At 45.4% G+C, this 14,867-nt stretch overlaps 1 pseudogene; it reads left to right on the top strand.

The window, feature by feature from the left end:
* Positions 1–8,935: 8,935 nt before the first annotated feature.
* Positions 8,936–9,848, top strand: LOC101573556 (annotated as a pseudogene).
* Positions 9,849–14,867: the final 5,019 nt, after the last annotated feature.

The following is a 14,867-nucleotide window of genomic DNA, read 5'->3' as shown; positions in this document are numbered from 1 at the left end:
GGCTCTAACAGGAAAATCAGACAACGCTGGGAGTGTAAGAGCAGTGTCAACTGCTGTATCAGGCAGATGTAGGGATCCCAGGGGGCTGCGACACTGTCCTGAGTGTCGCTTCCTGTATGCCCCAAAGTGTAGGCTCCCTCTCACTTGGGGTATGGTCTGAATGCTTTTGCTCCCCATTTCATGTGTTGAAAGCCTTCTCCCCAGTGGCGTGCTATTTGAGGTGGTGTCTTGAGAAGGCAGTTAGGGTCAGATCCAGTCACGAGGCTGCGCCCCAGAAGGGAACTTAGTGTCCTTATAAAAAGGCAATGAGAGGAAGGATGTTTGCTGTGTGCACAACCAAGGGGTCTTGTGAGGCCTCACCCAGAGCCTAGCTATTCTGGAATGCAAGCCATTAGCATGGGTGGAGCAAGATGTCTGCTGTTGAGAACACTGAACCTGTGATCTGTGAGGGAGGCCTAAGGTGGGCTGTATAAAAATTTCTTCCCTTTAAAGTGTAACTTAAAAGCAAATACCCAAGTGCAAGGTCCTGAGTTCAATTCCCAGTACCAAAAGTAAATAAAAATAACAGCAAACACCACAGAGAATTTCAGCAGTACCTCTGACAGCCTCTTCCTAATTCTAGGTCTCTCACTGTCCACGGTCTTCCCTTCTTTAACTGTCTTTTGATATGCTTTTCAATTTTGACTATAATTTTGCTACCTCTACTTGCACTTATAAAAACATTGATGTTATCTGTTTTTGAACAGTAGGTAGGGAAGTTTGTGTCATTTGCTTAACACTTTGTGCCAAGGGTGGCTGTTCCACTCTGTGTAGCCGTAGGCCATTTATATTTGTGGAATATAAGGTGTTTTTTTTTGATCCGAATGCCCTCAGGGGTGGTTTGGCTGGCTGGAGTGTTGTGGGGATCGAACCACAGCAACCTGAGGCTGACAGCTTTGTAGAAGCAGCCACTTAAACAACTGAGCTAAGGCCAGGCCCCCCTATATTTGTTGTTAGATGGCGCTCTGTTGTGCGACTGCGCCCTCACTTCCTGTGTTGCTCTCGAAGGGTATTTGGGTTGTTTCCATTCTTCATTTAATGAAAACAATGCTGTCACTAGCAGTCTTCTGTCGCCTGATGTGCCAGGAATCACTCAGGGGGTAGACGAGCTCTGGGTCATAACTGCCAGTCAGCATTGGCAGACAATGCGCAACTAATGATTCACGGGATCTTGTCACTGCGGTCGTCTGGTAGTAAGGGGGAGAGGGAAGGGAAGGGCGAATGGCGGGAACTGTTGTGGGAAAAATGCAGGACCGGGAGGAAAGTGCTCCCCACCGAGGAGGAGTTCTGCAAGGTGACTTTGACATGGCGCTAGCAGGCTGGTGGGAACCAGTGCCACGTCCTGGGCACCGAGTCAGTTTAAATACTGTTTGAAAGCGGGAAGTACAGAGCCGGGAGCCGGTCATGACATGATTGGCTGCGCGGATTGCCAGAGTCAAGTCATACGGTCAGGCAGAGTTGTTCTAAGAAAGTTTACTTAAAGGGAATTGTCTATCGCTAGGCAGGAGCATGCGGGGAGGAAGGGGTCTGAGCACAGCAGGCAGGGCCTTGACAGGCGGTCTCTCTGGGTGCAGAGGATAAAGTCCTTGAAGCGAGCTGAAATAAAGCTGGAGGCATACACAGTTTAAGTAGAAAAGCACAGACCCCCCAGGTGGATGCGCTCTGGCTGGCCGAGCCGGCTACTTGGAAGAAGCAGCTGGATTCAGACAGTCGGGGCTGGTTGGATTTAGCCGTCTGAGTATGCGGCCGGCAGCGTGATGCCTGTCTCAGTACAGCCACAGGCTGCTGAGTGAGTTTTAACTTCTACTATAAAATTTTTATACATTTTCCAGACAGTATAATTTCTTCCCTCCTCTGACCACTCAGCACAGTGTTGTTCTTTGCTAGCTTGCCTTCTCAATATGACAATTAATATTAACAATTAATATTAATTAATATTAATTACTATGACAATTAATATTAATTAATTTCCCAGTTAGCAAGAGAAGTGGGAAGTTCTGAGCTAAGGTGGTGTTCAGCACTGCTGTTATGGCTAGGTTGCCCGTAAATAGGCCTGGACAGTCCCTGCCTGGAGAGCACAAGGGCCTGACTTGGATTCATAGTTAAAAAAAGAAAAGAAAAAGAAAAAGAACAAAAGAAGACCTAGGACTTGTGGATAAAAGGGAATTATCTGCTGGTGGAAGGAAAGTTGCCTGTATGACAAATAAAAACTTAGATGCATCAAACTTAAATGGCTCGCTTGTTCGTACTGCCAGTTTGCAAATGTCTGTTACCCTGAAGTGAAGTAAGTTTCCATCTGGAACACCCTTTTCTTCCTTTTTGAAATTGCTTTTGACATCCAGGGCTAAAAAGTTAGGTGTCCAAAGTTAGGTGTTATTTATGCTGTCTTTGGCTTTACAATCAAATAAAGATAAATGAACTGATTCTCAACTTTGACTTCAGCAACAAGACACCACCGATTTTCTTCGATTTAATTTTACTTATTTATTTGTTTTTGCAACATCAGTGACAGAACTTGCGCTTGCCAGGCAGCTGCTTATGCCACTGAGCTGTCTCCTAAGCCCCTTTCTTCTGTCTTAAAAATAATTACTTATAATCATCCTGATAAGCTTGAAATCATTTAAAACATAAATGCAAAGCTTCATTCACACAAGCCAATTGTTTTATTTAAAAATAAATAATTGAAAATTTTCCTGCTTGAGCAAGTCATCACAATCTTTGGATGGTGGACAACGTGCTTGGCCTCCCTCCTGTCCCTCTCTCGGACAGGAACTTCCTTGCCCTCAATAAATATATTCTGCTCATAAAAAAAAAAAAATCTTTGGATGGCCTGGACAATGATGTGGCGGCTCTGCATGCCTTTCTAAGCCACGTTAGGAGCCCAGCGGCAACATGCCGGCTGACTGCCACCAAGTAACACTGTGGCTAAGTGTCACTATGGTTCCTCACAAGTTGGTTATTAAAAGAATTAGTTGAGAAATGCTGTTTACATATTTACATATAAAATTAGGTAACTGGACTTGGGGTGATGGTGCATACCTGTAATCCCAGCATTCTAGGGTGCTGAGGCAGGAGGATCCCAAGTTTGAGCTAACTTGCCGAGACTCTGTCTCAAAACAAAAAATTAAGAAAAGGTTGGGGATGTAGTGCAGTGCAAAGGTCTTGGGTTCAATACCTAGTACTGGAAAAAAAAAGGATAAAATGAAATTTTAGGGCCAGCCAGATAGCTTAGCGGATTAAAGCACCTGCTTAGGCAGAGCTTGGGGACTGGGCTGAATCCCTGGCACCACATGCCGTGCCAGCTCTGCCCCCGGAGCGCGCTGACACTGAGGTTGAGGCTGGGTGAGGTGGCGGACGCCTGTAATCCCAGTGCTTGGGAGCCTGAAAACAAGAGGATCACTATGAGACTGATCTGTGTAACAAGACCCTTGTAGACCCTGCACTAAATACATAAAAAAGACATTTTATGTATGTAATTCTATATATGGATAATTTCCATATATACATAGATACATATGTATTTTTTGCAAATATTAGAAAAGATTTTCACAAAAATATTTATTTTTCATTAACTAAGCCACTCACAGTTATCCATTTTCTGTCCAGCGTGAAATCCTATGACAGAGCCGGTATTTTCTGCCGTTCTCCATGATGCTCATTTCCCGGAGGGTTTGTGGACGCTGTGGAGGCGTCAGCTAATTAAGGCAGAGGACGCAGGGTCCCGGACGACGTCCGCCGGGTACGCAGGCTAGTTCTCCCCGGTGCCGCCAGTCCCGGGCAGCGCCACACCATCCTCGCTCTGTGCAAGGGCTCTGTATCCTGGAACCAGGTCGCTGTACTCCGGAAGTGACGCCAGAGTTCAGATTTGCCTTCCGCCACCTTTCGCCTCCCAGGAGCAGAATGCGGGCGTCTTGTGTCCCGAGGAGATCTGTGGTCATCACGAGCAGCACCTGACGTGCTTAAGAGAGATTCTGGGCAATGCGGGGCGATGCACATCGCTTCTTGATTCCAGATATCCAAATTCCAGCCTCTGGTGCCACCCTATTCAGGCAACTCGGGAGCGAGCGTCGGGCGTGCAGCGCCTCGGGAAATCACCCAAGACTCGCAGGCCAGGCCAATAAAGTGAGTTGAATGGAACTTGGTCTCTGGGCTCCCCGAGGAACTGGCAAATTAATTTTCAGGTGCAGTTGATCTTGAAGAAATGAGCTAAACTGGTTCACATCTATGTCAATTGGCAAAAGAAGCAGTCTACACAAATTAACCAAGAAGAACTAAATTTCAGTTTCAATTTTAGAAGACAATTATTCATTCCTAGACATTTCATCTATTGCAGTATGTTCATTATGCCTGGTACATATGCGTGGCGAATAATTTAAATGCTGACATATGCAGCTGCAATAAAATGTCTTCTGGTAATATAATTGAATAATGTGTGTGTGTGTGTGTGTGTGTGTGTGTGTGTGTGTAACATTGCAGCTCATGATTCCATTCTTCCTTATCTCCTCATTCTGTGAAACGACATTTTTTTCATTTCTCCGCAGACCTGCCGTCTTCAATACAGTAATAGGTCCATTTATTCTTCATTTATACATCTGTGCAGACATCAGGGGCCAGTCCAGCATATCTGCCTCAGCTCTGACCTATGGAACGGAAGCATTACTGAAGCAATGGCGATCCAGGGCAGGGGAGGTGGCACAGCAGCCTAAGCCCTGCCCGGCAGATTCTATCTGGCACCTCAGGCCATGCTGGCCCCAGAACCCGTGTGTGCCGTGCCATCCACCGAGACTGGGTGTGGTGGCGCATGCCCGTAATCCCAGTGCTGGGGAGGCTGAGATGGGGGAGATCACTGCGAGTCCGAGCTGCACAGTGACACGCTGCACCAAATAAACAAACAAATAAATAAATAAAAAACATGTACAAAAAATAAAGAAATAGTGACCCAGACAAAGTCCTGGGGTTGCAAGAATTTTATCAGAACTCTTTCAGGATCAACTCAAGAGCTAGATCGAGCTGAGTTTGAATGTTGGCTATATCAGAAAATTTTGTGTGATTTGAAATATATTACATATAGATATTTCATTGGAATCTTTTGTATTTAAAATATGCAGTTACATATTGTTATATATATTTATAGCTATATATTCATATAGGTATCATACATACTTTTCTTGAAATATTTATTATTCTATTAAAATTTTAATAACATTGTCAACATTGTATAATTATTATTACTATTTTTTAAATGTTATGTATTTGGTACAGGGTCTCTCAGTGCAGCTGAGACTCACAGTGATCCTACTGTCCCAGTCTGCCCCGTGCAGGGATTACAGGTGTGCACCACTATGTCCAGTTTTGGTGGCTGGCTCAGCACACCCAGGGTTCTGGGGCTGGCATGGCGTGTGAGGCTGGGGATTAACATGGGTCCTTGCGCTTAGCAGGCAGGCACGTAGGCTGCTGAGCTATGTCCCCAGCCCTGTGTAGTTATTGCTAATTGTAAGTCCCTGTCTCTACTGGTGTATGCCTGTAGTAAGTATTTAACCTTTCTCAGCTCATACCTATTCTCTTAGTTATTGTTGTAAATTTGTGTCTGTGGTAGATGTGATTTTTCCCTGTAATATTTTTTCCCTTATATTATTTTTTGATTATAAGTTTTACATATACATGTCATCCCTGCTTTGTGATATTTCCAGTGATGTATTTTTGTATCCAAAGTAATTATTGATATGTAAATTTGGTGAGAAAAATTTCCTATTCTATGTTAAATGATGATGCTGACTAGAGACATCATCTACGCCTAAGATTATTGTGTCTGATGCTTCCAGTTATTACCATTTATGGAACTTGTCTGATCTGAGTCAACCTTTCTTACTGCACATGTCACTGATGCTTGTCTGAATGTATATGTTGGTTCCCAGGTAACCACGCAGTTCTTGCAGTGCACCGGAAGGAGGTGAAGTGCAGTGCCTCCTTCACGCTTCGCTCCCTCTGTGGCTGGGGTCGCCTTCTGGGTGGCGCAGGTGTCTCCTGGCAGGCAGGGTGCTGACAGGGAGCGTGGCGACTGGAGGCCGTGCACAGCTGGGAGCTGTGGAGCCTGCGCTGCAGCCGGGCCTTTCCATGCACGCTCTCACGGAAGGACAATCATTTCCCAAGTGCCAAGACGAAGGCTTTGCAAGTGACAAGACAGACATGACATTCGTGTCCTAACTACCTCATGGTGTGGCTTTTGGCCCTGGAAGTGACTGTAAAGCGGAGAGATAACTTTCTCTCCTTTTTGCCAAGGGCATTGCTTCTGCCTGATGCCATTGTACTTCTGAACTTAAAATTATGTGCACTGTGCGCTTGCTGCATAGGGGACGTTGAGCATCTATTTTAATTAACATATATACCGTATAAAGCTGCAAATAGTTTGCACAACACAGCTCATTAACTTTTTGTCTTGGACCAAAAGCCTTCTTGGTATTGCTACAGTAATGTTCAGACAAAACATTGTCTATTACAATGGTGCATGATTGTACTGTTCTTGTCCTTGGATCTATTTAGCATTTTATGTTGCCCTTTGTCCACTTTGATGACTGCTTCCTTTATGTTATATATTTAAAAACTTTGATATGAATTTTTATTACTTTTTTCAAACTCTTAAACAGTATCCGTCTGCACTGCTCCTTTGAGACTGAAGGGAGGTAGGTCCACCCATTTAGCTGCCCCTTCTGCACAACGGCCTGGAGGCTTATCATGTGCACTATAGGACGAGAAAGACGTTTCTAGCAGTGCTAAGTATTTTGCAGTGGCTTCTCCATCTCTAACTCTTGTTCCACTAGACCTTTTCCTTATTTAGATACTACTAACATTTATTTTGGGGTCTGGAGAGATGGTTCAGTAGAATAAGTGCTTGCCTGGCAAGCATAAGGGCCTGAGTTCAATCCCCAGTTCTGCCAAAAAAGAAAAAAAAAATAGAGCTGGGGATCAGCCCAGGGGAAATCGTCAGTACTGAGAAAACAAAAGCATTTATTTTACTTGATACAACACCCAAGCCTGACTCATGTTTTTTTTTTTTTTTTTGATCGAACTCAGGCCCTTGCGCTTGCCAGGGAAGCACTTATTCCACTGAGCCATCTCCCCAGCCTCTACCTGACTCATGTTTTAAAAGCCTTCTAATAACTAAGGGTATACAGCGCCTCTCCCTTTGGTTGTGATGAGGCTGAATTCCTTGTTCTGCAGTGCGGGCTGCTTTCCGCAGAGCTCAGCACCTAGTGAAAGTGATCACCTGACACGAGAGACAGTGCTGTGCGCAGCACAGTGTAACGGCCTGCCGAGGACAGTGCGGGAAAGGTGCACGTACAAAATCAATCTCTTATCAATTTAAATTTCGCAGTATGTATCAGTGATAGTCACTGCCTTGACAATCTGCCTGTCTATCTCCACGCGCTGTATTTGATTATTTAGTTGGGAAGTGATGTGAGCGTTACACTTTGTGTAGAGAACGCAACTGAGTAGCACTTGAAGATGTTTATTCTTTTCTATAACTTATTTATTTATTTGGCACAGCCTCTTCCTTTGCAGTTCAGACTCGTAGTGATCCTCCTGTCTCAGCCTCCCTAGTGCTGGGATTGCAGGCCTGCGCCACATGCCTGGTTTTGGGGCCTGCATGGCACGCCTGGGTTGCAGGGCCACGCAAGGCATGCATACGGTACTGGAGGTTGAACTCGGGTCCTTGTGCTTGCCAGGCAGGCACTTAGACTGCCCAGCTTTCTCCCCAGCCATAACGATGTTTATTCTGATTAGAGTATTGACCATGAGTGTTCTTGCCCCTTCGGGAATTCCACTGACTCCAATTGTTGGTAATATATGAAGACAAAATCCACAAAGGTAAGGGTTGGCCACTGGATTGCAGAGTGCTGTTTTCAAGTGACCATGCACAGCTAGTGAATGTTCAGTTACTAAGCTGTTGTGATAATTTTGCCACTTCTAGGGCCAGGATTGGTGCCCTGTGCTTGAATGGCGACTTCAGTGAATTTCAGACTGCGTAGCTGAGCATGCAGCTGTTTTACTATCATGCAAAAACACCAGAGTAGCTTTCATGAAAATAGTATGCCAGGTAGTGAGGCAATTCTCCCAAAACGGGCATACTTGTAGTACTGATACTTGAAGTGTGATGTGTCCTTAGATTCTAGATTATAATGCTTAATTTCAAATCTACTCTGGAGAATATCTCGCTATATTCTATTGCATGTGAAGTAAGTACAAATTCAACTGTGTAGAATTCTGATATTATGTACTTAAAATAACCTCCCCATCTCCTTCTCCCGTACTCTTTCTGACCTGTGTCCCTGTTTTTCCCTAGGAGTATTTTCTCTAAAATGTGAAAATATTCTTTTAGTACTTTAAATCATATTCAGCTAAATCTGAAACAGACCTTTTATATCCATGGCTGATGTACCCACAGGGTCCGTTATTTGTGAGTGTGAATGTGTGTGTGTGTGTGTGTGTGTGTGTGTGTGTACTACAGATGAAACCCAAGGCTCTCACACTGAGCTTCTAACTCATCCCTTTTTATTTTTTATTCTGAGACAATAAAAGTCAAGGTTTTGCTAAATCATTTAGTTGTCACGCTGGGTTCCAACTTGTGACCTTCTTGCATGAGCCTCCCAGATATTTTTATTTTACTATATATTAATGCTATTATTTGTTGTAGTGATGTGAACAGAATTCACATAGAGCACATTAGGCTCGATGCATACATTGCTCATTAAAGCAGTTGCGTGTCTCCTGTGGCTAGCTTAGGCATGTGCCACGGTGCCGCGGCCACTGAACTATTTCCCCAGCCCCTAAGTTTTGCTGAAATTTTAAACTCCACCTTTGCATTTTGATTTTGACAGGAAATACGTGCTCAGGCAGGATGGACCCGCGAAATGGAAGTTCTTTCAGTGGCTTCTTCCTGCTGGGTTTCTCAGCCAGGCCTTGCCTGGAGCGCGTCCTGTTCGTGGTTCTTTTGGTCTTCTATGTCTTCACGTGGCTGGGGAGCACGGCCATTATCGTGCTGTCGCGCCTGGACACACATCTGCACACCCCTATGTACTTTTTCCTCGCCACCCTCGGCTTGCTGGACGTGTGTTACACTACCAGCCTTGGCCCGCAGCTCCTGGTTAACCTCGGCGGGGCCCACAAGTCCATCTCCTACGGAGCTGTGTGGCCAGCTGTGCGTCTCTTTGGGCTTGGGGTCCACCGAGCGCTTTCTCCCCGGGGTGATGGCCTTCGGCCACCTGCAGCCCCCTACGCCACGCGGCCATCATGCACGCCCGTCTCTGCGCCCTCGTGGCGCCCACCTCGTGGCTCAGGGGTTTTGCCAGCTCCGCGCTGCAGACGGCGCTCATCCTCCTCTGCCACTCTGTGGCAGGAAGAAAAGAGACCACTTCTTCTGGGACACGCCCGTGTGGACACAAGTGCAGACGTTCTGAGGTCCTTGTCGTCAGTTTCTCTGTCCTTCTTGCTCCCGTCGCGCTGATCTTCTCCTACAGCCAGATTCTCAGGACAGTCTTTGGAATAAAGTCAGCAGCGGGACAGAGGAAGGCTTTTGGGACGCGCGGCTCGCACCTCACCGCGCTCTCCCCTGCCACGGCCCTGCCGTCTACACCTACTTCCAGCCCCACAGCCGGTCCTCCCGGAGCCAGGGCAAGTTCATCTCTGTCTTCCACACCTCCGTCGCGCCCATGGTCAACCCCCTCATATACACCCTGCGGAACAAGGACGCGAAGGGAGCCACGAAGAGAGAGCTCGGGAAGGGCTGCGCCCCGGGGTGGCGCTCCGGGTGACTGGCGGAAGGCGCGTGGAGGCCAAAAGTGGCCTTCTGTGGTGTGAGTTTCGTGCGCCTTGCAGTGTTTCCCCTGCGATCCTATTTGGTCAAAATCTAAATTCATGAATTCCAGAGATGCTGATTCAGTATTCTTGTAAAAATTGTATTGGTACGCGTTTGCAGTACGGACTGACTCCGTTCCTCCTGGGGGGTTGGCACGTGGGCCTAACGTGGCCGGATGCTTTTTATGTCCCCTCCCCCTCTGTCTCTTGGTTCTTTTCCCATTTGCAAAAGATCTACATCCCTATTTCCTATGATCTGTCTTTTTTTGTTCTCTTTAAATTATTTATATTTCAGGGCCAGGGAGATGGCTCAGTGGAATAAGCGCTTCCCTGGCAAGCGCACGGGCCTGAGTTTAACCCCCAGTTCTGAAAAAAAAAAAAAATATTTATACTTCATTTATTTAAAACATGCATTTGGTTGTTGCAGGATCTCACTACGCAGCGCGGACTCGTGGCGATCCTCCTGCTTTCAGCCTCTGCAGTGCTGGGATTACAGGCACGCGCCACCACGCCGGGATTCAGCTTACCCCCGGGGTGGGGCAGGCGTGCAATGTGCTACTGGGGATGGAACCAAGTCACCGTGCTTGCCTAAGCAGGCGCATTATTTAGTCCACTGAGCTATCTCGCAGGCCCCTACTTCAGGTTTTTCATGTAAGGGATCATGACATATTTGGGCTTGTGTGTCTGATTTGTTTCACTTAACAGTGTGGTCTCAAGGTGCATCCACTTCCTGCAAATCACTCAAACCTGACTTGGTATTCTCAAAGCATCTGCACTGTTTCATTTCTACTGCAAAAAGAATTTAAGTACAGACCATAAAGGCACGGCCACAATAGTAATGTGAACCTACTGAAACACAGGAAGGAATAAAATATTTAAGCATTTTTACAGAAATTGCAAGAATTATTACTTATTCTTGCATTTTGATCATGGCTGTGTTATAAAGCCTGTAGGGTAACTATGCCAGAGCTTGAAGAAGAGCCAGATGTCCCACAGAGTCAGGTCCAGGGAGCAAGGGGCTGAGGACACATCGTTGTGTTTTCTCAAGCTGCCCTGCGGTTACCTGGCAGCTGCCAACAGCGCTTGCTGCGTGTTTGCTCACACCTTGTAAAGACACAGAAATGCCTTCCAGAACTGCTCCGGAGGCGGGAGCGTGAGGGCCTGGCTGTGTCTGCATCCAGGGAGAGGGTTGTTGTGGTGATTAATGGTGATTGTGGTGCTAATTGCTTTCTAATTAAAAAAGTTTAAACACCATGTTGGTTGATCAACTTTTATATTTAATGTTCTAAACTGTATTTTGCCACAGAAGTTAGAGATTAGACAGTGCCATTACCATAGAAATGTTCTGAATTTTTGGTAGATTTTTCCAGTGTGTGGTACAGTACGGGCACATTTGTGTTTCTAAGTAGAGACCTATTCATAATGATTATAGAGTTCCCTACCTTGAGCACTGACCTATATTCTTTTGGGATTGAGCCTTCTCTCTCAGCTTGTCCTGCTAATAACGTGATCTGACAACCAAGACAGCATTTGAGGAACTGAAACTGATGGTCGAGGCAGATCGCAGCCATGGCCAGCATCCGTCTATAGCCCTTATAGCTTCATGACATTTGTTGTGGATCGACACTTAGGAACGCGTGTCTTTTGACGTGATGACAGCGCTTGTTGTGTAGCGGCACACAGACAATGCGGAACGCCGTCTATCCGCAGTGGTGACACACGTCGCACTCCTCATTATGACTCCACAGCTCTCTGATGGGGAATTGTGCCCCGTGGTCTCTTAAACAGTCTCTCAAGTGAACTTTCTTTGGTGAAGAGAACCTACAGCTTTTGGGAAGCCTTGTGGCCTACCGTTCTGGCTGAGCACCAGCTCCACTCTGAAGGACGCACAAAAGCACTGGCACAAAGCAGACGGACTTCCTCTCAGCCCCTAGTTACGTGGCCTTTGGACGTGCATATCACTTGGGAATACATGACAGGTTATGAAGGCCTCAGGCACAATCCAGGCCTGGCCTCACCCTGCTGTCCACGCTGTCTGAAGAAAAGTGGAGCTTTGTATAAATTGACACCAAAAGTATTCGTTGTATTTTCCTTTTCAGTTCTCATGGCTGTGAGGTGACTGCAGCAAGGGGGCGAGGGTGTGATCAGGTGGTCTCATCCCTTCTCCCCTGCATTCTTGCCGACTCCGGCCTTCTGGGGAGCACAGAGGGGGGTGTCACTGGCTCAGGGGTGAGAGACGGTGAAGGCTCCACTGTCAATCCCGTTGACTTGTAACCTAATTTCCACCTCTCGTGGGTTAGTAGCCATTACCAAAGACTAGGAACCAGCAGCAGCAGCTGCCGAGGCAGTCAGAAGCCAGCAGTAAGTTGCCTGGTGTTAGCATGGAGAAGGTTTATATGTGTCTGTACCTGGAGTAATTTTCATTCTGCAGACTGTACATTGTAGGCTTATCTATCTAGAATAAATGCACGAAACAGACCACATCCACTGTTCTAAAAAATCACAGGATTAGAAGCAATGTATGGAAACCCCTGTAAGGCCCTCCTTTAACTTCCGGACAGTGACCCTTCCCTTGGCAGGTGACATTGGGGCAGTACGTCCTCCTGCTGAGAGCCCTCGTCTCCCTTTTCAGTGCTGTAGCATACTTGAACACCAGATCTGGCAAGCTCCTGGGACCCACTGGGTATGAAACTGAGTTACATGTGGTGCTCTGGCACGGTGGGACCTGGGTAAATGCACAAGTGGGGAGGCATGACACTTTGAAAAGAGGGGACAGAAGATGCGCTTTGAGACAGAGCACTGGCACTGGATTGTCTTCAGTCCTATTCTTCTTCCTCCTCTAAAATTCAAATTTATTAATTTACATGACTGGGTGGATTTGTTTTACCATTCTGAGCTGAATGAAGTCCTTAGTTTTTAAAAAACTGTACGGTCCTCAGGTCAGCCAGCCATTTCTAGGTCTCAAAAGGGACTGTATTTTATAAAGGGAAAAGCGAGAATACTCGCAGTGACTGTGCTGAGATTTTGTATCAAAGTTTTTTGCACTTTGATACAAAAAAAGTGACAAAAATCTGGCCTGAAAGAAAGAAAGAAAGAAAGAAAGAAAGAAAGAAAGAAAGAACAAGTGGGATGAAAGAAGTGAGTGGTATTTCTTGCTTTTTATTTTGTTTTTCTTTAGACAATCTCATCTGGTGTTTACGGAGGGAGCACCCTGGCAGCAACAGAATTCCTGCCCCAACCTGAAGCCTCGGGCAAGGTCTGCTTGACCACGGGACTCAGAAATCAGATGCTGGTCTTCATTGCGGAGGAAAAGGTTCTTGGTCTTCAAAACTGATTTTTCCCTACAAGGTTCCCACGTTCAGGTTAAGTTCGCCGTGAGAACCCCAGAACTTCTTGTTGCTTTTAGTTTCTAAGAGAACTTTTGTTGTTCTGCGACCCCATCCTTTTTATGCGGCATTTCATCAAATATGGTTTCTGTTTCTCTGTTCCTGTCACAAACCTACTTTCAGAGCTGGAGGAAAATGTTAAATCCTGCTCTTTGTGGCTGCCAAGGAAAAGGAAGAGAGTGCCTCAGCTCCAGCTGGCCAGTCCCTGCCTGTCTGAGCACCCTCAAGGCTGTGTCTAAGCAAAGGATTATCTCAAAGCACCAGACGGGCGTCATACGTCCTTTCTGTGACCACTGCGAAGAGTTTCTGTAGAGAAACCCTATTTTGACTTCTATAATGTCAGTCAGTTCTTTTATGCAAATTCCAATTCTCCTGTAAAGTTCTCGATCCTTTCACTGGTCCTCCCTTTCTAGTCTTGGATGCCTTCTCTGTGATTTAGTTTCCTGCTTCATGCAGCTTCAAAGTTTGTCAAGGTGAAGCGGCACGACGGAGCCCAGGGGCGCTCCCCCGGAGGCACCCCGGCAGAGAGCCTTTGTGTCGTGAGGCCGACGTGGCTATCTGAAGCTAGCTGCTGTGGCTGTAAAGTCCAAGCCACTGCCACTAAAATAATCCCATCTGTTGCCTTCCCAAAATAGTCAGAAATCCGTAACTGATTCAACACAAGCAGAAACAAGATCATTAGAGAGTGCAAGAATTTAATGATTTGTTTTCATTTATATGAAGAAATCTTTGTTCCTCTTATCATTTTATTAACACAATAATATAAAAAGCCTTCAACTTTACCATTGTTAAAATAAAAAATGTCCAGCCAGGATATTCCTCAGTGGCATAAGTGCCTGCCTGGTCAGTGCAAGGTCCTGAGTTTGAGCCCCAGTACCAAATTTTAAAAACTCCCCTCAAAACTCATCAAGTTTACCGTTAATAATTTATTACACATGTTACATCATTTACATTTGTTACATTATGTTATAAATCTGTCAATTTCTGCTACTGTGTGTATTATAAAGTATATGTATCCTCAAATACTTAAATATCTTAAAATCATTGGTTAATGAAAATATTTTTAGGTTTTTTGCTAAGTTGTGGTTTTTTTTTTCTTAAGATATTTTTATTACTACATTTTAGATGTATATAATGATCACACTCTTCATAGGAAATTTGTACCTGTGTAAGGTACATTTTTTTTTTTTGTACTGGGAATTGAGCCCAGGACCTAATGCTTGCCAGGCAGGTGCTGTGCCTCTGAGCTACATCACCATCCCCAGAATATAACATTCTTCTTTTTTTCTCCAGCTCTTCAGCTCTTCTTCTACTCCTTATTTTAAAAAGCTTTGTTTCTATTTTATTCTTTTCTTTTCTTCTTCCTTTCACCCTCTTATTCTCCTGTGTTTAATTGTTTGCCCTATTTGGTGGGTTCTTTCCATTCTCATTCATGGGGCTGTGATCAATTTGTTCCCTGTCTAGAACATCATTTAGTAGTCTGTGTAGGCTTGGCTTTGTCATCATGAAATTCTTTAGTTGTTCTTTGTCATGGAAGTATTTTACTTCTCCATTATACTTGAAAGAGAGTTTTGCAGGATAAATCAGTCT

Source organism: Octodon degus, unplaced genomic scaffold (assembly GCF_000260255.1).
Source record: "Octodon degus isolate 3935 unplaced genomic scaffold, OctDeg1.0 scaffold00023, whole genome shotgun sequence".
Lineage (NCBI taxonomy): Eukaryota > Metazoa > Chordata > Mammalia > Rodentia > Octodontidae > Octodon > Octodon degus.
The sequence above is the reverse complement of the archived record's forward strand: the minus strand, read 5'-3'. Positions and strand labels throughout refer to the sequence as shown.